At 41.0% G+C, this 23,460-nt stretch overlaps 8 non-coding genes across 8 annotated transcripts; all 8 read right to left on the minus strand.

Annotated features, from left to right (window-relative positions):
* Window positions 1–3,238: 3,238 nt before the first annotated feature.
* On the minus strand, window positions 3,239–3,331 carry TRNAI-UAU (transfer RNA isoleucine (anticodon UAU)). Its single transcript is given in 2 exon segments — window positions 3,239–3,274; window positions 3,294–3,331. It is a non-coding gene; the product is annotated as a tRNA-Ile (tRNA).
* Window positions 3,332–4,133: 802 nt separating this feature from the next.
* TRNAI-UAU (transfer RNA isoleucine (anticodon UAU)) lies at window positions 4,134–4,226 on the minus strand. The gene is given in 2 exon segments: window positions 4,134–4,169; window positions 4,189–4,226. It is a non-coding gene; the product is annotated as a tRNA-Ile (tRNA).
* Window positions 4,227–6,334: 2,108 nt separating this feature from the next.
* Window positions 6,335–6,427, minus strand: TRNAI-UAU (transfer RNA isoleucine (anticodon UAU)). Its single transcript is given in 2 exon segments — window positions 6,335–6,370; window positions 6,390–6,427. It is a non-coding gene; the product is annotated as a tRNA-Ile (tRNA).
* A 1,735-nt stretch (window positions 6,428–8,162) lies between these two features.
* Window positions 8,163–8,255, minus strand: TRNAI-UAU (transfer RNA isoleucine (anticodon UAU)). The gene is given in 2 exon segments: window positions 8,163–8,198; window positions 8,218–8,255. It is a non-coding gene; the product is annotated as a tRNA-Ile (tRNA).
* An 806-nt stretch (window positions 8,256–9,061) lies between these two features.
* TRNAI-UAU (transfer RNA isoleucine (anticodon UAU)) lies at window positions 9,062–9,154 on the minus strand. The gene is given in 2 exon segments: window positions 9,062–9,097; window positions 9,117–9,154. It is a non-coding gene; the product is annotated as a tRNA-Ile (tRNA).
* A 9,345-nt stretch (window positions 9,155–18,499) lies between these two features.
* On the minus strand, window positions 18,500–18,592 carry TRNAI-UAU (transfer RNA isoleucine (anticodon UAU)). The gene is given in 2 exon segments: window positions 18,500–18,535; window positions 18,555–18,592. It is a non-coding gene; the product is annotated as a tRNA-Ile (tRNA).
* An 809-nt stretch (window positions 18,593–19,401) lies between these two features.
* TRNAI-AAU (transfer RNA isoleucine (anticodon AAU)) lies at window positions 19,402–19,494 on the minus strand. Its single transcript is given in 2 exon segments — window positions 19,402–19,437; window positions 19,457–19,494. It is a non-coding gene; the product is annotated as a tRNA-Ile (tRNA).
* Window positions 19,495–20,749: 1,255 nt separating this feature from the next.
* TRNAT-AGU (transfer RNA threonine (anticodon AGU)) lies at window positions 20,750–20,842 on the minus strand. The gene is given in 2 exon segments: window positions 20,750–20,785; window positions 20,805–20,842. It is a non-coding gene; the product is annotated as a tRNA-Thr (tRNA).
* Between the last annotated feature and the right edge of the window lie 2,618 nt (window positions 20,843–23,460).

Consider the following 23,460-nt stretch of genomic DNA (forward strand, 5'->3'; position numbering starts at 1 on the left):
ACTCTAGTGATGAGACACTTGCTGTAATGACTTCCAGCTCAGACGGGACTTAAACCCACAACCACTGGCTTAGGAGAACAGTGCCTTATCCATTATGCCAGTGGTGCTTACTGATGTCCTTATTTAAGACTGATAGGTTTTTAATAGTCAATTATTTATTTTTGAGGAAAAAGTGAAGCTGTTTACTGTGTTCTTTGCATTACCAAGTCCAGCAAGAAATGTGCTGGTACTATCCAGAGCTGTCAGTATGGATTATCATGCTATATTGCAGAAAATCAATTTGATGCAACTGCTTTACCAACAGTATGTTAATCTTTTCCATTGCTGTTTTGTTGGCTGACTGCAGGATGATATGCAGTGCATTTGAACCAAAGCAGATGTGTGCTGACAACTTAAATGCACAATTATGTTTGTGTGCTTTCTTTCTTTCTTCCATCCTTTGTAATATCATATTAAATATTAAGGTAGCAGTTTATAATCAATGACTAATGACATAAGAAAAGGAAAAAAAACAGTGTACAAAGATGCTCCAGGTGAGGCTTGAACTCACAACCTCGGAATTGCTCAACAGATACTGTCTTATAATTACTGCGCGCTGACCAATTGCGCCACTGGAGCACTTTGCAGCAATAATTGGTTATGCTAGATGTGGATTTTATTCAATACAATCAGTACAGTCATAAGAATTGAAAAAGAAAATAATTTTTGGTGATGAATGATGAGCAACAAAGGAACATGCATGCCAGATGGCACTTGAATATGCTGTCCACGGTGATAGAAAAGGTTTAAAAAACAACAACAACAATGTTATCATAATTAATGTCATATTTTAGTTTCTGTGGTCATTTTTTACAAGCTAAACACTGCAAGACTGTTTTACAGTTGAAGCAAGGATAAAATATCAACTCTAGTGATGAGACACTTGCTGTAATGACTTCCAACTCAGACGGGACTTAAACCCACAACCACTGGCTTAGGAGAACAGTGCCTTATCCATTATGCCAGTGGTGCTTACTGATGTCCTTATTTAAGACTGATAGGTTTTTAATAGTCAATTATTTATTTCTGTGAAAAAGTGAAGCTGTTTACTGTGTTCTTTGCATTACCAAGTCCAGCAAGAAATGTGCTGGTACTATCCAGAGCTGTCAGTATGGATTATCATGCTATATTGCAGAAAATCAATTTGATGCAACTGCTTTACCAACAGTATGTTAATCTTTTCCATTGCTGTTTTGTTGGCTGACTGAAGGAAGATATGCAGTGCATTTGAACCAAAGCAGATGTGTGCTGACAACTTAAATGCACAATCATGTTTGTGTTTTTTCTTTCTTTCTTCCATCCTTTGTAATATCATATTAAATATTAAGGTAGCAGTTTATAATCAATGACTAATGACATAAGAAAAGGAAAAAAAACAGTAAACAAAGATGTTCCAGATGAGGCTTGAACTCACAACCACGGCATTGCTCAACAGATACTGTCTTATAAGTTTTGCATGCTGATTAACAGCGCCACTGGAGCACTTTGCAGCATTGATTGGTTATGCTAGATGTGGATTTTATTCAATACAATCAGTACATTCATAAGAATTGAAAAAGAAAATCATTTTTGGTGATGAATGATGAGCAACAAAGGAACATGCATGCCAGATGGCACTTGAATAAGCTGTCCACGGTGATAGAAAAGGTTTAAAAAACAACAACAACAATGTTATCATAATTAATGTCATATTTTAGCTTCTGTGGTCATTTTTTACAAGCTAAACACTGCAAGACTGTTTTACAGTTGAAGCAAGGATAAAATATCAACTCTAGTGATGAGACACTTGCTGTAATGACTTCCAACTCAGACGGGACTTAAACCCACAACCACTGGCTTAGGAGAACAGTGCCTTATCCATTATGCCAGTGGTGCTTACTGATGTTCTTATTTAAGACTGTTAGGTTTTTAATAGTCAATTATTTATTTTTGAGGAAAAAGTGAAGCTGTTTACTGTGTTCTTTGCATTACCAAGTCCAACAAGAAATGTGCTGGTACTATCCAGAGCTTTCAGTATGGATTATCATGCTATATTGCAGAAAATCAATTTGATGCAACTGCTTTACCAACAGTATGTTAATCTTTTCCATTGCTGTTTTGTTGGCTGACTGAAGGAAGATATGCAGTGCATTTGAACCAAAGCAGATGTGTGCTGACAACTTAAATGCACAATCATGTTTGTGTTTTTTCTTTCTTTCTTCCATCCTTTGTAATATCAAAATAAATATTAAGGTAGCAGTTTATAATCAATGACTAATGACATAAGAAAAGGAAAAAAAAACAGTATACAAAAATGCTCCAGGTGAGGCTTGAACTCACAACCTCTTCATTGCTCAACAGATACTGTCTTATAAGTACCGCACGCTGACCAATTGCGCTACTGGAGCACTTTGCAGCATTAACTGGTTATGCTAGATGTGGATTTTATTCAATACAATCAGTACAGTCATAAGAATTGAAAAAGAAAATCATTTTTGGTGATAAATGATGAGCAACAAAGGAACATGCATGCCAGATGGCACTTGAATAAGCTGTCCACTGTGATAGAAAAGGTTTAAAAAACAACAACAACAATGTTATCATAATTAATGTCATATTTTAGCTTCTGTGGTCATTTTTTACAAGCTAAACACTGCAAGACTGTTTTACAGTTGAAGCAAGGATAAAATATCAACTCTAGTGATGAAACAGTTGCTGTAATGACTTCCAACTCAGACGGGACTTAAACCCACAACCACTGGCTTAGGAGAACAGTGCCTTACCCATTATGCCAGTGGTGCTTACTGATGTTCTTATTTAAGACTGATAGGTTTTTAATAGTCAATTATTTATTTTTGAGGAAAAAGTGAAGCTGTTTACTGTGTTCTTTGCATTACCAAGTCCAGCAAGAAATATGCTGGTACTATCCAGAGCTGTCAGTATGGATTATCATGCTATATTGCAGAAAATCAATTTTATGCAACAGCTTTACCAACAGTATGTTAATCTTTTCCATTGCTGTTTTGTTGGCTGACTGAATGAAGATATGCAGTGCATTTGAACCAAAGCAGATGTGTGCTGACAACTTAAATGCACCATCATGTTTGTGTTTTTTCTTTCTTTCTTCCATCCTTTGTAATATCATATTAAATATTAAGGTAGCAGTTTATAATCAATGACTAATGACATAAGAAAAGGAAAAAAAAACAGTATACAAAGAAGCTCCAGGTGAGGCTTGAACTCACAACCTCGGCATCGCTCAACAGATACTGTCTTATAAGTACCGCGCGCTGACCAATTGCGCCACTGGAGCACTTTGCAGCATTAATTGGTTATGCTAGATGTGGATTTTATTCAATACAATCAGTACAGTCATAAGAATTGAAAAAGAAAATCATTTTTGGTGATGAATGATGAGCAACAAAGGAACATGCATGCCAGATGGCACTTGAATAAGCGGTCCACGGTGATAGAAAAGGTTTAAACAACAACATCAATGTTATCATAATTAATGTCATATTTTAGCTTCTGTGGTCATTTTTTATAAGCTAAACACTGCAAGACTGTTTTACAGTTGAAGCAAGGATAAAATAACAACTCTAGTGATGAGACACTTGCAGTAATGACTTCCACCCCATATGGGACTTGGACCCCCTGGCTTAGGAGGGCAGTGACTTATCCATTATGCCAGTGGTGCTTACTGATGTTCTTATTTAAGACTGTTAGGTTTTTAATAGTCAATTATTTATTTTTGAGGAAAAAGTGAAGCTGTTTACTGTGTTCTTTGCATTACCAAGTCCAACAAGAAATGTGCTGGTACTATCCAGAGCTTTCAGTATGGATTATCATGCTATATTGCAGAAAATCAATTTGATGCAACTGCTTTACCAACAGTATGTTAATCTTTTCCATTGCTGTTTTGTTGGCTGACTGAAGGAAGATATGCAGTGCATTTGAACCAAAGCAGATGTGTGCTGACAACTTAAATGCACAATCATGTTTGTGTTTTTTCTTTCTTTCTTCCATCCTTTGTAATATCATATTAAATATTAAGGTAGCAGTTTATAATCAATGACTAATGACATAAGAAAAGGAAAAAAAACAGTATACAAAGAAGCTCCAGGTGAGGCTTGAACTCACAACCTCGGCATCTCTCAATAGATATTGTCTTATAAATACCGCGCGCTGACCAATTGCGCCACTGGAGCACTTTGCAGCATTAATTGGTTATGCTAGATGTGGATTTTATTCAATACAATCAGTACAGTCATAAGAATTGAAAAAGAAAATCATTTTTGGTGATAAATGATGAGCATCAAAGGAATATGCATGCCAGATGGCACTTGAATAAGCTGTCCACGGTGATAGAAAAGGTTTAAAAAACAACAACAACAATGTTATCATAATTAATGTCATATTTTAGCTTCTGTGGTCATTTTTTACAAGCTAAACACTGCAAGACTGTTTTACAGTTGAAGCAAGGATAAAATATCAACTCTAGTGATGAGACACTTGCTGTAATGACTTCCACCCCATATGGGACTTGGACCCCGTGGCTTAGGAGGGCAGTGACATATCCATTATGCCAGTGGTGCTTACTGATGTTCTTATTTAAGACTGTAAGGTTTTTAATAGTCAATTATTTATTTTTGAGGAAAAAGTGAAGCTGTTTACTGTGTTTTTTTACATTACCAAGTCCAGCAAGAAATGTGCTGGTACTATCCAGAGCTGTCAGTATGGATTATCATGCTATATTGCAGAAAATCAATTTGATGCAACTGCTTTACCAACAGTATGTTAATCTTTTCCATTGCTGTTTTGTTGGCTGGCTGAAGGAAGATATGCAGTGCATTTGAACCAAAGCAGATGTGTGCTGACAACTTAAATGCACAATCATGTTTGTGTTTTTCTTTCTTTCTTCCATCCTTTGTAATATCATATTAAATATTAAGGTAGCAGTTTATAATCAATGACTAATGACATAAGAAAAGGAAAAAAAAACAGTATACAAAGATGCTCCAGGTGAGGCTTGAACTCACAACCTCGGCATTGCTCAACATATACTGTCTTATAAATACCGCACGCTGATCAATTGCGCCACTGGAGCACTTTGCAGCATTGATTGGCTATGCTAGATGTGGATTTTATTTAATACAATCAGTACAGTCATAAGAATTGAAAAAGAAAATCATTTTTGGTGATGAATGATGAGCAACAAAGGAACATGCATGCCAGATGGCACTTGAATAAGCTGTCCACGGTGATAAAAAAGGTTTAAAAAACAACAACAACAACAACAATGTTATCATAATTAATGTCATATTTTAGCTTCTGTGGTCATATCATATTAAATATTAAGGCTACCAGTTTATAATCAATGACTAATGACATAAGAAAAGGAAAAAAAATAGTATACAAAGATGCTCCAGGTGAGGCTTGAACTCACAACCTCGGCATTGCTCAACAGATACTGTCTTATAAGTACCACGCGCTGAACAATTGCGCCACTGGAACACTTTGCAGGTTTTATTGGTTATGCTAGATGTGGATTTTATTCAATACAATCAGTACAGTCATAAGAATTGAAAAAGAAAATCATTGTTGGTGATGAATGATGAGCAACAAAGGAACATGCATCCCAGATGGCACTTGAATAAGCTGTCCACGGTGATAGAAAAGGTTTAAAAAACAACAACAATGTTATCATAATTAATGTCATATTTTAGCTTCTGTGGTCATTTTTTATAAGCTAAACACTGCAAGACGGTTTTACAGTTGAAGCAAGGATAAAATATCAACTCTGGTGATGAGACACTTGTTGTAATGACTTCCACCCCATATGGGACTTGGACCCCCTGGCTTAGGAGGGCAGTGACTTATCCATTATGCCAGTGGTGCTTACTGATGTTCTTATTTAAGACTGTTAGGTTTTTAATAGTCAATTATTTATTTTTGAGGAAAAAGTGAAGCTGTTTACTGTGTTCTTTGCATTACCAAGTCCAGCAAGAAATGTGCTGGTACTATCCAGAGCTGTCAGTATGGATTATCATGCTATATTGCAGAAAATCAATTTGATGCAACTGCTTTACCAACAGTATGTTAATCTTTTTCATTGCTGTTTTGTTGGCTGAATGAAGGAAGATATGCAGTGCATTTGAACCAAAGCAGATGTGTGCTGACAACTTAAATGCACAATCATGTTTGTGTTTTTTCTTTCTTTCTTCCATCCTTTGTAATATCATATTAAATATTAAGGTAGCAGTTTATAATCAATGACTAATGACATAAGAAAAGGAAAAAAAACAGTATACAAAGATGCTCCAGGTGAGGCTTGAACTCACAACCTCGGCATTGCTCAACAGATACTGTCTTATAAGTACCGCACGCTGACCAATTGCACCACTGGAGCACTTTGAAGCATTGATTGTTTATGCTAGATGTGGATTTTATTCAATACAATTAGTACAGTCATAAGAATTGAAAAAGAAAATCATTTTTGGTGATGAATGATGAGCAACAAAGGAACATGCATGCCAGATGGCACTTGAATAAGCAGTCCACGGTGATAAAAAAAAGGTTTAAAAAACAACAACAACAATGTTATCATAATTAATGTCATATTTTAGCTTCTATGGTCATTTTTTACAAGCTAAACACTGCAAGACTGTTTTACAGTTGAAGCAAGGATAAAATATCAACTCTAGTGATGAGACACTTGCTGTAATTACTTCCACCCCATATGGGACTTGGACGCCATGGCTTAGGAGGGTAGTGACTTATCCATTATGCAAGTGGTGCTTACTGATGTTCTTATTTAAGACTGTTAGGTTTTTAATAGTCAATTATTTATTTTTGAGGAAAAAGTGAAGCTGTTTACTGTGTTCTTTGCATTACCAAGTCCAGCAAGAAATGTGCTGGTACTATCCTGAGCTGTCAGTATGGATTATTATGCTATATTGCAGAAAATCAATGTGATGCAACTGATTTACCAACAATATGTTAATCTTTTCCATTGCTGTTTTGTTGGCTGACTGAAGGAAGATATGCAGTGCATTTGAACCAAAGCAGGTATGCGCTGACAACTTAAATGCACAATCATGTTTGTGTTTTTTCTTTATTTCTTCCATCCTTTGTAATATCATATTAAATATTAAGGTAGCAGTTTATAATCAATGACTAATGACATAAGAAAAGGAAAAAAAAACAGTATACAAAGATTCTCCAGGTGAGGCTTGAACTCACAACCTCGGCATTGCTCAACAGATACTGTCTTATAAGTACCGTGCGCTGACCAATTGCGCCATTGGAGCACTTTGCAGCATTAGTTGGTTATGCTAGATGTGGATTTTATTCAATACAATCAGTACAGTCATAAGAATTGAAAAAGAAAATCATTTTTGGTGATAAATGATGAGCAACAAAGGAACATGCATGCCAGATGGCACTTGAATAAGCTGTCCACGGTGATAGAAAAGGTTTAAAAAAACAACAACAACAACAACAACAACAACAACAACAATGTTATCATAATTTATGTCATATTTTAGCTTCTGTGGTCATTTTTTACAAGCTAAACACTGCAAGACTGTTTTACAGTTGAAGCAAGGATAAAATATCAACTCTAGTGATGAAAAACTTGCTGTAATGACTTCCAACTCAGACGGGACTTAAACCGACAACCACTGGCTTAGGAGAACAGTGCCTTACCCATTATGCCTGTGGTGCTTACTGATGTTCTTATTTAAGACTGTTAGGTTTTTAATAGTCAATTATTTATTTTTGAGGAAAAAGTGAAGCTGTTTACTGTGTTCTTTGCATTACCAAGTCCAGCAAGAAATGTGCTGGTACTATCCAGAGCTGTCAGTATGGATTATCATGCTATATTGCAGAAAATCAATTTGATGCAACTGCTTTACCAACAGTATGTTAATCTTTTCCATTGCTGTTTTGTTGGCTGACTGAAGAAAGATATGCAGTGCATTTGAACCAAAGCAGATGTGTGCTGACAACTTAAATGCACAATCATGTTTGTATTATTTCTTTCTTTCTTCCATCCTTTGTAATATCATATTAAATATTAAGTTAGCAGTTTATAATCAATGACTAATGACATAAGAAAAGGAAAAAAAAACAGCATACAAATATGCTCCAGGTGAGGCTTGAACTCACAACCTCGGCATTGCTCAACAGATACTGTCTTATAAGTACCGCACGCTGACCAATTGCGCCACTGGAGCACTTTGCAGCATTAATTGGTTATGCTAGATGTGGATTTTATTCAATACAATCAGTACAGTCATAAGAATTGAAAAAGAAAATCATTTTTGGTGATGAATGATGAGCAACAAAGGAACATGCATGCCAGACGGCACTTGAATAAGCTGTCCACGGTGATAGAAAAGGTTTAAAAAACAACAACAACAATGTTATCATAATTAATGTCATATTTTAGCTCTGTGGTCATTTTTTACAAGCTAAACACTGCAAGACTGTTTTACAGTTGAAGCAAGGATAAAATATCAACTCTAGTGATGAGACACTTGCTGTAATGACTTCCACCAAATATGGGACTTGGACCCCCTAACTTAGGAGGGCAGTGACTTATCCATTATGCCAGTGGTGCTTACTGATGTTCTTATTTAAGACTTTTAGGTTTTTAATAGTCAATTATTTATTTTTGAGGAAAAAGTGAAGCTGTTTACTGTGTTCTTTGCATTACCAAGTCCAGCAAGAAATGTGCTGGTACTATCCAGAGCTGTCAGTATGGATTATCATGCTATATTGCAGAAAATCAATTTGATGCAACTGCTTTACCAACAGTATGTTAATCTTTTCCATTGCTGTTTTGTTGGCTGACTGAAGGAAGATATGCAGTACATTTGAACCAAAGCAGATGTGTGCTGACAACTTAAATGCACAATCATGTTTGTGTTTTTTCTTTCTTTCTTCCATCCTTTGTAATATCATATTAAATATTAAGGTAGCAGTTTATAATCAATGACTAATGACATAAGAAAAGGAAAAAAAAAACAGTATACAAAGATGCTCCAGGTGAGGCTTGAACTCACAACCTTGGCATCGCTCAACAGATACTGTCTTATAAGTACCATGCACTGACCAATTGCGCCACTGGAGCACTTTGCAGCAAAAATTGGTTATGCTAGATGTGGAGTTTATTCAATACAATCAGTACAGTCATAAGAATTGAAAAAGAAAATCATTTTTGGTGATAAATGATGAGCAACAAAGGAACATGCATGCCAGATGGGACTTGAATAAGCTGTCCACGGTGATAGAAAAGGTTTAAAAAACAACAACAACAATGTTATCATAATTAATGTCATATTTTAGCTTCTGTGGTCATTTTTTACAAGCTAAACACTGCAAGACTGTTTTACAGTTGAAGCAAGGATAAAATATCAACTCTAGTGATGAGACACTTGCTGTAATGACTTCCACCCTATATGGGACTTGGACCCCGTGGCTTAGGAGGGCAGTGACTTATCCATTATGCCAGTGGTGCTTACTGATGTTCTTATTTAAGACTGTTATTTTTTTAATAGTCAATTATTTATTTTTGATGAAAAAGTGAAGCTGTTTACTGTGTTCTTTGCATTACCAAGTCCAGCAAGAAATGTGCTGGTACTATCCAGAGCTGTCAGTATGGATTATCATGCTATATTGCACAAAATCAATTTGATGCAACTGCTTTACCAACAATATGTTAATCTTTTCCATTGCTGTTTTGTTGGCTGACTGAAGGAAGATATGCAGTGCATTTGAACCAAAGCAGATGTGTGCTGACAACTTAAATGCACAATCATGTTTGTGTTTTTTCTTTCTTTCTTCCATCCTTTGTAATATCATATTGAATATTAAGGTAGCAGTTTATAATCAATGACTAATGACATAAGAAAAGGAAAAAAAAAACAGTATACAAAGATGCTCCAGGTGAGGCTTGAACTCACAACCTCGGCATTGCTCAACAGATACTGTCTTATAAGTGCCTCGCGCTGACCAATTGCGCCACTGGTGCACTTTGCAGCATTAATTGGTTATGCTAGATGTGGATTTTATTCAATACAATCAGTACAGTCATAAGAATTGAAAAAGAAAATCATTGTTGGTGATGAATGATGAGCAACAAAGGAACATGCATGCCAGATGGCACTTGAATAAGCTGTCCACGGTGATAGAAAAGGCTTAAACAACAACAACAATGTTATCATAATTAATGTCATATTTTAGCTTCTGTGGTCATTTTTTATAAGCTAAACACTGCAAGACTGTTTTACAGTTGAAGCAAGGATAAAATATCAACTCTAGTGATGAGACACTTGCTGTAATGACTTCCACCCCATATGGGACTTGGACCCGCTGGCTTAGGAGGGCAGTGACTTATCCATTATGCCAGTGGTGCTTACTGATGTTCTTATTTAAGACTGTTAGGTTTTTTTTTTATTGTTTATTTTAATTTTCAGGTTACAAATATCACAACAGCTCCCCACCACACGTGGGGTGAGCTGCTTCGTGTAACAATATACTACCAGAAGTAGAGATATAACTGTAATACAAAGAACATGCGGTTCCCAACATGCAAAATAAAAAATAAAAAAAATAAAAAAAAGTAAAATAAGAGCCATTAACCCAGCATTTGTTAGAACGAGAAACAGCAATGGATTATGCGTCGGGGTGAACAGAGGCTATTCAGTCTTATGGGAACCGGAGATTAGACTCATAACTATAGCAATATAAAGAAAAAGACTAAAGCGAAAGAGAGCATAAAGAGAGAGAAGGGGAGACGGGGAAAGATGGGGAGGGAATAGAATAGGGGGGAGAAGAGACAGGGTTGGAGGCACCTCCGGTGCGCCCCCGCATTCCGCTGATCTCGTACAGGGCGCTAGTACAAAAAGAGAAAGTGCTACTTGAGGGACACGAAGAGGACAAATTAAGGGTAAGCCTGTATCTACTCGTCAGGTAAGGAGATTGCAAAGATCATAGTAGGAGAGCCATCGAGCCTCCGGGGGATCGTACTCCACCTGCGGTAGCCTGAGAGTCGAACCATAGTTCCCAACTCAGGAGAAACTGGAAAGATCTATTATGAAGGTATGCAGTGATTTTTTCCATGCTTGCGAGGTACCATACTTTGTTGATGACCTGTTTAATAGGGGGGGGCTCCCTCTGTTTCCATTGGAGGGCAATTGAGCACCTAGCCGCGTTTAGAATCTGTGTCAGTAGTTTACCGGAGTTTGGAGGTGCGTTGGCAATGGGGAGGCCTAGCAGGAAGGACCAAGGGTCTTTTTTCACCTGGGTCTTGAGTACTGCGCTTAGCAAGCGTGCGACTGCGTCCCAAAATAGCATGATTTTAGGGCACGTCCACCATATGTGGAGGAAAGAGCCATGTCCGCCGCATCCTCTCCAGCACATGGGCGATGAGGAGGAAAACATTTTGTGGAGTCTAGAGGGGACAAAATACCACCTGTATAAGATTTTATATGCGTTTTCCTTTACTAGGGTTGAGATCGAGGACTTCGCGGCCGCGGTGAAGACATCCGACCAGTCATAGTCATCGGGCACCGGACCTAGGTCCCGCTCCCATTGGAGTATGAAAGCCGGGGTCGTCGTCTGGTCCCATGTATGGAGAAGGGAATACAGTAGGGAGATGATTCCTCGAGCGAGCGGTTTGTGATAGCAGTAGGACTCCAGAGTGGTGAGAGGCTGGAGCGGGGACGAGTTCGATAGAGAGGTGACAAAATGTCTTAGCTGGAAATAGGTAAAAGGATTCGCCTCCGGGAAGTCAAATTTCGACATGATATCCGGTAAAGGTGCACAGGCACCCTCAGAGAGCACATCCAGAACAAAGCGGATATTCCGTTCCAACCATGGACGCGAGCGGGTCAGAGACTGACCCGGGGCGAAAGAAGGGTTGTCCCACAATGGGGTAAGCACCGAGGGATATGATAGCAGGTGAAAGTGACGCGTGCAATAGTCCCAGATCTGGCAAGTGAATTCCAGCACCGGGTGCAGTTGTAGATGAGGAGATCTAGTTCTAGGAGGGGATAAAAGTAGGGACGACAAAGATGGAATGTGACTAAGCGCTGTCTCCAACTGGAGCCAGCGTATGGACTGCATAGGGGCGAACCAGGTCACTGCTTGGCTGAGATGGGTGGCCAAATAGTAAAGACGGATATCTGGAAAGCCTCTACCTCCATCTTGCACTGGTTTGCGCAGAGTGGAGAAACCTATCCTAGGAACCTTGTTTCTCCACACAAAGCGGAGCAACCATGAGTGGACTTGTGCTAAAACTGAGTCCGGAACTTTCACTGGCAGCGTCTGGAACAAATAAAGTAGGCGGGGGACAATGTTCATTTTCAGAGCTACGATACGACCCAGCCAGGAGATAATTAGTGATTGCCATTTATGGAGGTCGGCTTTAAGGTTTTTAAGCAATGGCGAGAAGTTTTCCTTATATAAGTCTCCGTATCGGCGCGTAATAAAGATCCCCAGGTAACGGATTTTAGAAGCGCACCAGGAGAATTTAAAGTTGTTTTTCATGTGGGACAGTCGGGGAGGGGGGATGTGGAAGGGGAGAGCTTCCGTTTTGGACCAATTAACTTTGTAACCCGAAACATGGCCATATTCAGACAGGAGGTCAAAAAGGTTCGGCAAAGAAGTGTGCGGCGAGGAAAGCGATAGGAGGACATCATCTGCGAACAGAGAAATCTTGTAAACAGAGCCCCCCACCTCCAGCCCATCAATGTCGGGCGAGGCTCGTATGCGGGCTGCTAATGGCTCTATTACTAAAGCAAAGATCAGAGGCGAGAGTGGGCAGCCCTGTCTGGTACCGTTGGAGATGTCCAGAGGGTCCGACTGCACTCCATTCACAGATACTCTGGCGGAAGGGTTCGAGTACAAGGCCTGGATTCCCATGAGAAATTCCCCCTGAAAGCCAAAATGAGCAAGAGTTTCGAACAAAAAGGGCCAACCTATCCTGTCAAATGCTTTCTCCGCGTCCAGAGAAAGCAAAAGAGCAGGAGTGTGTGTGAGGTTGATGTGGTGAGCAAGGCTAACAACGCGCCTCGTGTTGTCTCGGGCTTGGCGGCCGGGGATAAATCCCACCTGATCGTTATGGACGAGGTGGGGTAAGACACTATTCAATCGGAGGGCTAGGATTTTTGCGTATATCTTGATATCCGAATTAAGTAGCGAAATAGGTCTATAGTTAGCGCAGTTAGATGCGTCTTTGCCGTCCTTGGGAATAACTATAATCTTAGCCTCCAGAGCCGATTTGGAGAATGAAGCTCCCTGTAAAACAGCGTTGAAGAGGGATGAAAGGTGGGGCGTAAGCTGGGGGAGAAAAGTCTTGTAATAGGCGGCCGTAAAGCCGTCTGGGCCAGGCGCCTTGGTAAGTTTTAGGGACTTAACCACGGTGGCAATTTCTTCGTCGGAGATCTTTGAGTTTAATTCTGCAGCAGCCGATGGGCTCAGACAAGGCAGTTGGCAGTGGGATAGGAAGGTACGAATAGCCCCAAGAAAGTCCGGCCTCGCTTGAGTGGGCCCATGGGCATTGTACAACTTTTCGTAGAAGCGAGAGAAAGTTTCAGTGATACGTTTGGGATCAGCTGTTTTCTTGCCAGGAGAAGACTGGATAGATAAAACGTTGTTCCTTGCAAGCTTCGCCCGAAGCCTGGAGGCTAGTAGTCGATCAGCTTTATCCCCTTTTTCGTAAAAGGACTGATTGAGCCATTTCAGGCTGGTTTCTACCTTCGCCGTCAGGAGCATGTTTAGTTCCCCCCTGGCCGTGGACAAGGATGAGAGATCTGCTTCGGACCCTGTTTTTTTATGTTTCAGTGAGAGGGAAGCGACCAAGTCCGAGAGCTCCCGGATGCGTTTGGATCTGGTCCTCTTATTATAAGAGGAGGTACTGATCAAACATCCACGTATTACCGCCTTGTGGGCGTCCCACAATAACATAGGAGAAACAGACGGGGATGTATTTGTCTCAAAGTAATGGGAGATTTCGGCGGCTATGTGGGCTTTCGTTTGGGGATTGAGAAGGAGTCTGTCATTCAGTCTCCACACAGGGTGGCGAACGGGAGGATGCGGACCCGGGATGTCCACAGTAGCCGGGCCGTGGTCTGACCACGTGCTAGGGTGGATGGAGGTGTCAAGGATACATTGAGCAGGTTCCGAGCTTAGAAATATCATGTCCAGTCTTGTGTAAACATCATATATGGGGGAATAGTATGTGTAATCCTTAGCATTTGGCTCTTTCACTCTCCAAGTATCAAAGAGAAGGTGTCGTGATAGCAGGAGATTCAAAGCAGCTGCATTGCGCGAGTGAGAGGAGCGCATTGATCTGGGCAGAGGTTTAGATCTGTCCAGGGTGCTATCCAGAGTGACATTAAAGTCCCCTCCCAAAACCACGTTACCGCGTCTGTGCAGGGCTAAGAGGCTATTTAGGGAGTGGAAGAAAGGGGCCTGGAGCTGATTTGGAGCATATACATTCAGGAATGTATAGGGGGATCCGTTCAACAACCCCACTAGCAGCAGGTATCTACCTTCAGGGTCCCTCCATATTTCAGAGGGGGTGAAATCTAGGTGGCTAGCAAAGAGTATAGTGACCCCCTTTTTCTTGCGCATGGGGTCGCAAGCATGGAAAGTGTGTGGGAAGGATTTTGACCTAAGTTCTGGATGTGATTTACCCGAGAAGTGGGTCTCTTGTAGAAATACGATGTCGCCTTTAAGTTGTTTAAGGGACTGAAACAGGAGGGAACGTTTACGTGGGCTATTCAAACCCTTCGTGTTCAGAGTAACTATTCTAAGAACCATGGTATAGGAGTGGAGCACTATTCATGCGGGAGCGCACCAGCGGAACCCCAGGGGAGATAGGGGAAAGGAAAGGGGAGGAGACCAGAGAAAGAGGAGGAGAAAGAGTAAGAGAACAGAGGAAGAACAGGCATAGGTTAGTACCAGTAACTAGAAGACAGAGAAAATCCATTCTCATTAGTCGGACCCAAGGAAGGAATAGACCTGCAGGTCTAGCTCGTCCGACGTCGACCTCGGAGGTCGAGTGGGGGGTGGGTGAACCCAGCCGATCGGAGAGGAGACCGGGTCCCGTGTGTGAGCAAAATCAATTTAAGTGTACATATTTGCAGTTAGTAAGCAAAAGGAGCTAACGGGGAAGGGAAGAGGGGGGGGGGGAGGGAGGAGAACATATTTAAAGGAACTGAGGTTAAACATGTCATGGCGATTACAAAGCAACAGTAGTAACACTAGGACTAGTTTGAAGTAAGAAAAGAAGGCGAGGCCCAGTCGGGCCGCCCGGGACAGGAGCCCACGCGGACAGCCGCGAAGAACCCCTGCCCCGGGGACCCGAGAAGGCCCACCCACCATATATTCAACAAGACAATAAACGGTAAACAACAGTTATATAGGGGGCCCCGCACCACACGGAAATCCCGGTGAAGCGCAACGAGCCCCCCTGAGGTCTGCTAAGAACCCGTGTGGGCATCAAGTCCCTGCAAGACCATCAACATATGCTGAGTCATGTATCTGGAGAGGCATGGGATACCGGTCCGACGGTGTTCCAATTTAGGGAAGGGGCTGCGAGGGGAGGGGAGGTGTTGACTGGGAGAGGGCGCTGAGATGCGGCCGGAGGGCCGGAGATGTTCAATTGATGGAGTAGCTGTAGGGCCTCGTCAGGGGACCTGGCAGAGAGGAATTTGCCATCTGCCCTGACCTGGAGGGCAAAGGGAAAGCCCCATCTATATCTGACGTTGTTGTCTCTCAGGGTTTTGGTTATGTCCTTTAGTTCCCTTCTTCTATTTAGCGTAACCGGTGACAGGTCCTGGAAGATCGAAAGGTTGGACCCTTCGAAAGAGGTGATCGGTGACCTCCGGGCTTTGGCGTAGATTTGGTCTTTAACAGCAAAGTAGTGAAAACGTAGAATCACATCCCTTGGTGTTTTAGCGTCTTGAGATCTAGGGCGCAGAGCTCTGTGAGCCCTATCTAGGAGTAGCATGTCATCCGGAATGGAGGGGGCAAGTGAGCGGTAGAGGCGGAGCAGGTAATCCATGAGGTGGGTTTGTTCAACCGTCTCGGGGACGTTACGGATTCGAAGATTGTTCCGACGGCCTCTGTTGTCCAAATCTTCTTGTTTATCCGCTAGCAGCATGACATCTGTACGCATTTGCGTCATCTCCTGTTCCGATTCTTGTTGGAAGGCGATGAGCTCCTCTTGTTTTCTTTCAATGGCATCAACTCTGGAGCCCAGGCTGTCAACATCAGTTTTCAGACCAGAGATAGCCTCCTGCACCTCCGCACGAATTGATTTTTTAATATTGCGCATTTCGGACAGAAGAAGGGCGACGTCTGCTTTTGTGGCGGGGGTAGAGGAAGAGTCATCCTCTGAGTCTCGATCAGAGGTGGGTGGAGGTGAGGATGATTTCCGGGTGGAGGATGGAGTAGAATTCTTGAAGTAGCCCACCAGGTTATGGGCGTTCGTCTTTTTCCCCCCTTTAGGCATAGTGGTGGAGAGAGGTGAAGTAGATTGGTAGTCAACACCTGGGCAGGTATGGGGGAGCTCCTATAGCATTAGAATCACACACGGGATCGGGTGCATTACTTAGTGAGATCACATGGTAGGCGGTTCACAGAGGATGGCCCGGCGAGTCCGGCCGGGTGCGCTAAAACGTGTAGGTACACCCCTAAGCTCCAACCAATTTGGGATCTTCTGATGGCTGAGGTTTCTATTAGGGTCGCCCTATGCACCGCAGCCGTTGTATGTGTAGGTGTAAGAGGTAGCGCCTTGAGGGTCCCCCGAGTGGCACCGGTATTTATATGCCCACGGTTGTTTATCAGATCCCTGCTTGGGTGCAGCGCAGGAGATGCGGGATCTTCAGGGGGTTGGAGTTACAATACGGGGCACCACAGTGCAGTAGAGGGCACCACAGTTGCGCTTTTAGAGGCACAGGTGCGTATGTTTGCGTATCACAACCCTACCCAGATGCACCCGGAGAGAGCAGCATCGCCCTCAATAGGGGACACCTAGGGGGGGAGAAAGCATGTGATAAGGCCGCACCGTAGTAGGGGCGAGAGCATCCACTGGGGAGGTTAGAGATTAATAGTTGTCAGCGCTTCCCGTCTTCATTGTTTTTGTAACTGCATGGGAGGTGCGACCAGAGATAGCGGTCGCCAGCCCCCCGTTCGTTTTCCCGGGTGTTATTAACCAATATGCAGTCTCCGGTAGTGCGTCTTATCTCACTAGCACACCGCCAGTACCCAGTCAGGCAAGAATATAGGTGTGTGGCACGTTACCGCAGGGGAACTGCGGGTACAGCACAGCCTCCGAGGGTGTGAGGGACTCCGCAGTCACAGGGGCCAAACTGGCGAGGGGTAGCTGCAGCAGGTAGCAGCAGGCCGGATAGGGGCGGCTGCAGCAGCTGATAGTGTTAATGCTAATGTTGCCCCAGCAAGGGTAAGTATCAAACAGAGCCGGCTGGGGAACTCCCTATGGCAGGCTGCACTATGTGGGAGACAACAGAAACACCGGCTCTTAGCAGAGAACACAGCCCGGGAACCAGCTCCCCTTCTTAATGCAGGAGTGTGGGCGGCAGTATGCAGCGGGGAGAGAGCAGAGAAGTCACCTCAAGATGGCCGCCGAGCGTCTCCCGATCTCGTCCGCTCTGCAAGATCTCCGGCGTCCTCGGGCAGCACAGGTAGGCAGCGGGTGGATGGCAGTCACTGCTAGCCGCGGCCAGCGGCCGTGCAGGTGCCGGGGATCAGGTGGAAGTCCGCGGTCAGATCCGGCGGCTCACGGAGCTGTCGCCGGTACAGGGCGGAAATCTAGGCCCCGGCTTGAGGAGGTCCCGTAGGCCGCAATCCGCGGGAGCTCAAAGTGCAGCTCCCCGACTCCGCGGCCTAGACAGGGGCACTGCTGGGGGAACAGGAGGGACAGGGGAGCCGCTGGTAGCAGAGATGGGGCACGGATGTGGCAATAATAGGAGGTTTGGAGCCCCAAAACACAGGAGCTCGTATAGAGCGTGACTATCTCCTCCAGCAGCCAGGCCACGCCCCCCAAGACTGTTAGGTTTTTAATAGTCAATTATTTATTTTTGAGGAAAAAGTGAAGCTGTTTACTGTGTTCTTTGCATTACCAAGTCCAACAAGAAATCTGCTGGTACTATCCAGAGCTTTCAGTATGGATTATCATGCTATATTGCAGAAAATCAATTTGATGCAACTGCTTTACCAACAGTATGTTAATCTTTTTCATTGCTGTTTTGTTGGCTGACTGAAGGAAGATATGCAGTGCATTTGAACCAAAGCAAATGTGTGCTGACAACTTAAATGCACAATCATGTTTGTGTTTTTTCTTTCTTTCTTCCATCCTTTGTAATATCAAAATAAATATTAAGGTAGCAGTTTATAATCAATGACTAATGACATAAGAAAAGGAAAAAAAAACAGTATACAAAGATGCTCCAGGTGAGGCTTGAACTCACAACCTCGGCATTGCTCAACAGATACTGTCTTATAAGTACCGTGCGCTGACCAATTGCGCCACTGGAGCACCTTGCAGCATTAATTGGTTAGGCTAGATGTGGATTTTTTTCAATACAATCAGTACAGTCATAAGAATTGAAAAAGAAAATCATTTTTGGTGATAAATGATGAGCAACAAAGGAACATGCATGCCAGATGGCACTTGAATAAGCTGTCCACGGTGATAGAAAAGGTTTGAAAAACAACAACAATGTTATCATAATTAATGTCATATTTTAGCTTCTGTGGTCATTTTTTACAAGCTAAACACTGCAAGACTGTTTTACAGTTGAAGCAAGGATAAACTATCAACTCTAGTGATGAAACACTTGCTGTAATGACTTCCAACTCAGACGGGACTTAAACCCACAACCACTGGCTTAGGAGAACAGTGCCTTACCCATTATGCCAGTGGTGCTTACTGATGTTCTTATTTAAGACTGTTAGGTTTCTAATAGTCAATTATTTATTCTTGAGGAAAAAGTGAAGCTGTTTACTGTGTTCTTTGCATTACCAAGTCCAGCAAGTAATGTGCTGGTACTATCCAGAGCTGTCAGTATGGATTATCATGCTATATTGCAGAAAATCAATTTGATGCAACTGCTTTACCAACAGTATGTTAATCTTTTCCATTGCTGTTTTGTTGGCTGACTGAAGGAAGATATGCAGTCCATTTGAACCAAAACAGATGTGTGCTGACAACTTAAATGCACAATCATGTTTGTGTTTTTTCTTTCTTTCTTCCATCCTTTGTAATATCATATTAAATATTAAGGTAGCAGTTTATAATCAATGACTAATGACATAAGAAAAGGAAAAAAAAACAGTATACAAAGAAGCTCCAGGTGAGGCTTGAACTCACAACCTCGGCATCGCTCAACAGATACTGTCTTATTAGTATCACACGCTGACCAATTGCGCCACTGGAGCACTTTGCAGCATTAGTTGGTTATGCTAGATGTGGATTTTATTCAATACAATCAGTACAGTCATAAGAATTGAAAAAGAAAATCATTTTTGGTGTTAAATGATGAGCAACAAAGGAACATGCAAGCCATATGGCACTTGAATAAGCTGTCCACGGTGATAGAAAAGGTTTAAAAAACAACAACAACAATGTTATCATAATTAATGTCATATTTTAGCTTCTGTGGTCATTTTTTACAAGCTAAACACTGCAAGACTGTTTTACAGTTGAAGTAAGGATAAAATATCAACTCTAGTAATGAGACACTTGCTGTAATGACTTCCAAATCAGACGGGACTTAAACCCACAACCACTGGCTTAGGAGAAAAGTGCCTTATCCATTATGCCAGTGGTGCTTACTGATGTCCTTATTTAAGACTGATAGGTTTTTAATAGTCAATTATTTATTTTTGAAAAAAAGTGAAGCTGTTTACTGTGTTCTTTGCATTACCAAGTCCAGCAAGAAATGTGCTGGTACTATCCAGAGCTGTCAGTATTAATTATCATGCTATATTGCAGAAAATCAATTTGATGCAACTGCTTTACCAACAGTATGTTAATCATTTCCATTGCTGTTTTGTTGGCTGACTGAAGGAAGATATGCAGTGCATTTGAACCAAAGCAGATGTGTGCTGACAACTAAAATGCACAATCATGTTTGTGTTTTTTCTTTCTTTCTTCCATCCTTTGTAATACAGGTTGAGTATCCCATATCCAAATATTCCGAAATACGGAATATTCTGAAATACGAACTTTTTTGAGTGAGAGTGAGATTGTGAAACCTTTGTTTTTTGATGGCTCAATGTACACAAACTTTGTTTAATACACAAAGTTATTAAAATATTGTATTAAATGACCTTCAGGCTGTGTGTATAAGGTGTATATGAAACATAAATGAATTGTGTGAATGTAGACACAGTTTGTTTTATGCACAAAGTTATAAAAAAATATTGGCTAAAATGACCTTCAGGCTGTGTGTATAAGGTGTATATGTAACATAAATGCATTCTGTGCTTAGATTTAGGTCCCATCACCATGATATCTCATTATGGTATGCAATTATTCCAAAATACGGAAAAATCCCATATCCAAAATACCTCTGGTCCCAAGCATTTTGGATAAGGGAGACTCAACCTGTATCATATTAAATATTAAGGTAGCAGTTTATAATCAATGACTAATGACATTAGAAATAGAAAAAAAAACAGTATACAAAGACGCTCCAGGTGAGGCTTGAACTCACAACCTCAGCATTGCTCAACAGATACTGTCTTACTAGTACCACGCGCTGACCAATTGCGCCACTGGAGCACTTTGCAGTATTAATTGGTTATGCTAGATGTGGATTTTATTCAATACAATCAGTACAGTCATAAGAATTGAAAAAGAAAATCATTTTTGGTGATGAATGATGAGCAACAAAGGAACATGCATGCCAGATGGCACTTGAATAAGCTGTCCACGGTGATAGAAAAGGTTTAAAAAACAACAACAACAATGTTATCATAATTAATGTCATATTTTAGCTTCTGTGGTCATTTTTTACAAGCTAAACACTGCAAGACTGTTTTACAGTTGAAGCAAGGATAAAATATCAACTTTAGTGATGAGACACTTGCTGTAATGACTTCCACCTCATATGGGACTTGGACCCCGTGGCTTAGGAGGGCAGTGACTTATCCATTATGCCAGTGGTGCTTACTGATGTTCTTATTTAAGACTATTAGGTTTTTAATAGTCAATTATTTATTTTTGAGGAAAAAGTGAAGCTGTTTACTGTGTTCTTTGCATTACCAAGTCCAGTAAGAAATGTGCTGGTACTATCCAGAGCTGTCAGTATGGATTATCATGCTATATTGCAGAAAATCAATTTGATGCAACTGCTTTACCAACAGTATGTTAATCTTTTCCATTGCTGTTTTGTTGGCTGGCTGAAGGAAGATATGCAGTGCATTTGAACCAAAGCAGATGTGTGCTGACAACTTAAATGCACAATCATGTTTGTGTTTTTCTTTCTTTCTTCCATCCTTTGTAATATCATATTAAATATTAAGGTAGCAGTTTATAATCAATGACTAATGACATAAGAAAAGGAAAAAAACAGTATATAAAGATGCTCCAGGTGAGGCTTGAACTCACAACCTCGGCATTGCTCAACAGATACTGTCTTATAAGTACCGTGCGCTGATCAATTGCACCACTGGAGCACTTTGCAGCATTGATTGGTTATGCTAGATGTGGATTTTATTCAATACAATCAGTACAGTCATAAGAATTGAAAAAGAAAATCATTTTTGGTGATGAATGATGAGCAACAAAGGAACATGCATGCCAGATGGCACTTGAATAAGCTGTCCACGGTGACTGAAAAGGTTTAAAAAACAACAACAACAATGTTATCATAATTAATGTCATATTTTAGCTTCTGTGGTCATTTTTTACAAGCTAAACACTGCAAGACTGTTTTACAGTTGAAGCAAGGATAAAATATCAACTCTAGTGATGAGACACTTGCTGTAATGACTTCCACCCCATATGGGACTTGGACCCCCTGGCTTATGAGGGCAGTGACTTATCCATTATGCCAGTGGTGCTTACTGATGTTCTTATTTAAGACTGTTAGGTTTTTAATAGTCAATTATTTATTTTTGAGGAAAAAGTGAAGCTGTTTACTGTGTTCTTTGCATTACCAAGTCCAGCAAGAAATGTGCTGGTACTATCCAGAGCTGTCAGTATCGATTATCATGCTATATTGCAGAAAATCAATTTGATGCAACTGCTTTACCAACAGTATGTTAATCTTTTCCATTGCTGTTTTGTTGGCTGACTGAAGGAATATATGCAGTGCATTTGAACCAAAGCAGATGTGTGCTGACAACTTAAATGCACAATCATGTTTGTGTTTTTTCTTTCTTTCTTCCATCCTTTGTAATATCATATTAAATATTAAGGTAGCAGTTTATAATCAATGACTAATGACATAAGAAAAGGAAAAAAAACAGTATACAAAGATGCTTCAGGTGAGGCTTGAACTCACAACCTCGGCATTGCTCTACAGATACTGTCTTATAAGTACCGCGTGCTGACCAATTGCGCCACTGGAGCACTTTGCAGCATTAATTGGTTATGCTATATGTGGATTTTATTCAATACAATCAGTACAGTCATAAGAATTGAAAAAGAAAATAATTTTTGGTGATGAATGATGAGCAACAAAGGAACATGCATGCCAGATGGCACTTGAATAAGCTGTCCACGGTGACAGAAAAGGTTTAAAAAACAACAACAACAATGTTATCATAATTAATGTCATATTTTAGCTTCTGTGGTCATTTTTTACAAGCTAAACACTGCAAGACTGTTTTACAGTTGAAGCAAGGATAAAATATCAACTCTAGTGATGAGACACTTGCTGTAATGACTTCCACCCCATATGGGACTTGGACCCCGTGGCTTAGGAGGGCAGTGACTTATCCATTATGCCACTTGCTGTAATGACTTCCAACTCAGATGGGACTTAAACCCACAACGACTGGCTTAGGAGAACAGTGCCTTATCCATTATGCCAGTGGTGCTTACTGATGTCCTTATTTAAGACTGATAGGTTTTTAATAGTCAATTATTTATTTTTGAAGAAAAGTTAAGCTGTTTACTGTGTTCTTTGCATTGCCAAGTCCAGCAAGAAATGTGCTGGTACTATCCAGAGCTGTCAGTATGGATTATCATGCTATATTGCAGAAAATCAATTTGATGCAACTGCTTTACCAACAGTATGTTAATCTTTTCCATTGCTGTTTTGTTGGCTGACTGAAGGAAGATATGCAGTGCATTTGAACCAAAGCAGATGTGTGCTGACAACTTAAATGCACAATCATGTTTGTGTTTTTTCTTTCTTTCTTCCATCCTTTGTAATATCATATTAAATATTA

Source organism: Pseudophryne corroboree, unplaced genomic scaffold (genome assembly GCF_028390025.1).
Source record: "Pseudophryne corroboree isolate aPseCor3 unplaced genomic scaffold, aPseCor3.hap2 scaffold_1274, whole genome shotgun sequence".
In the NCBI taxonomy this organism is placed as follows: domain Eukaryota; kingdom Metazoa; phylum Chordata; class Amphibia; order Anura; family Myobatrachidae; genus Pseudophryne; species Pseudophryne corroboree.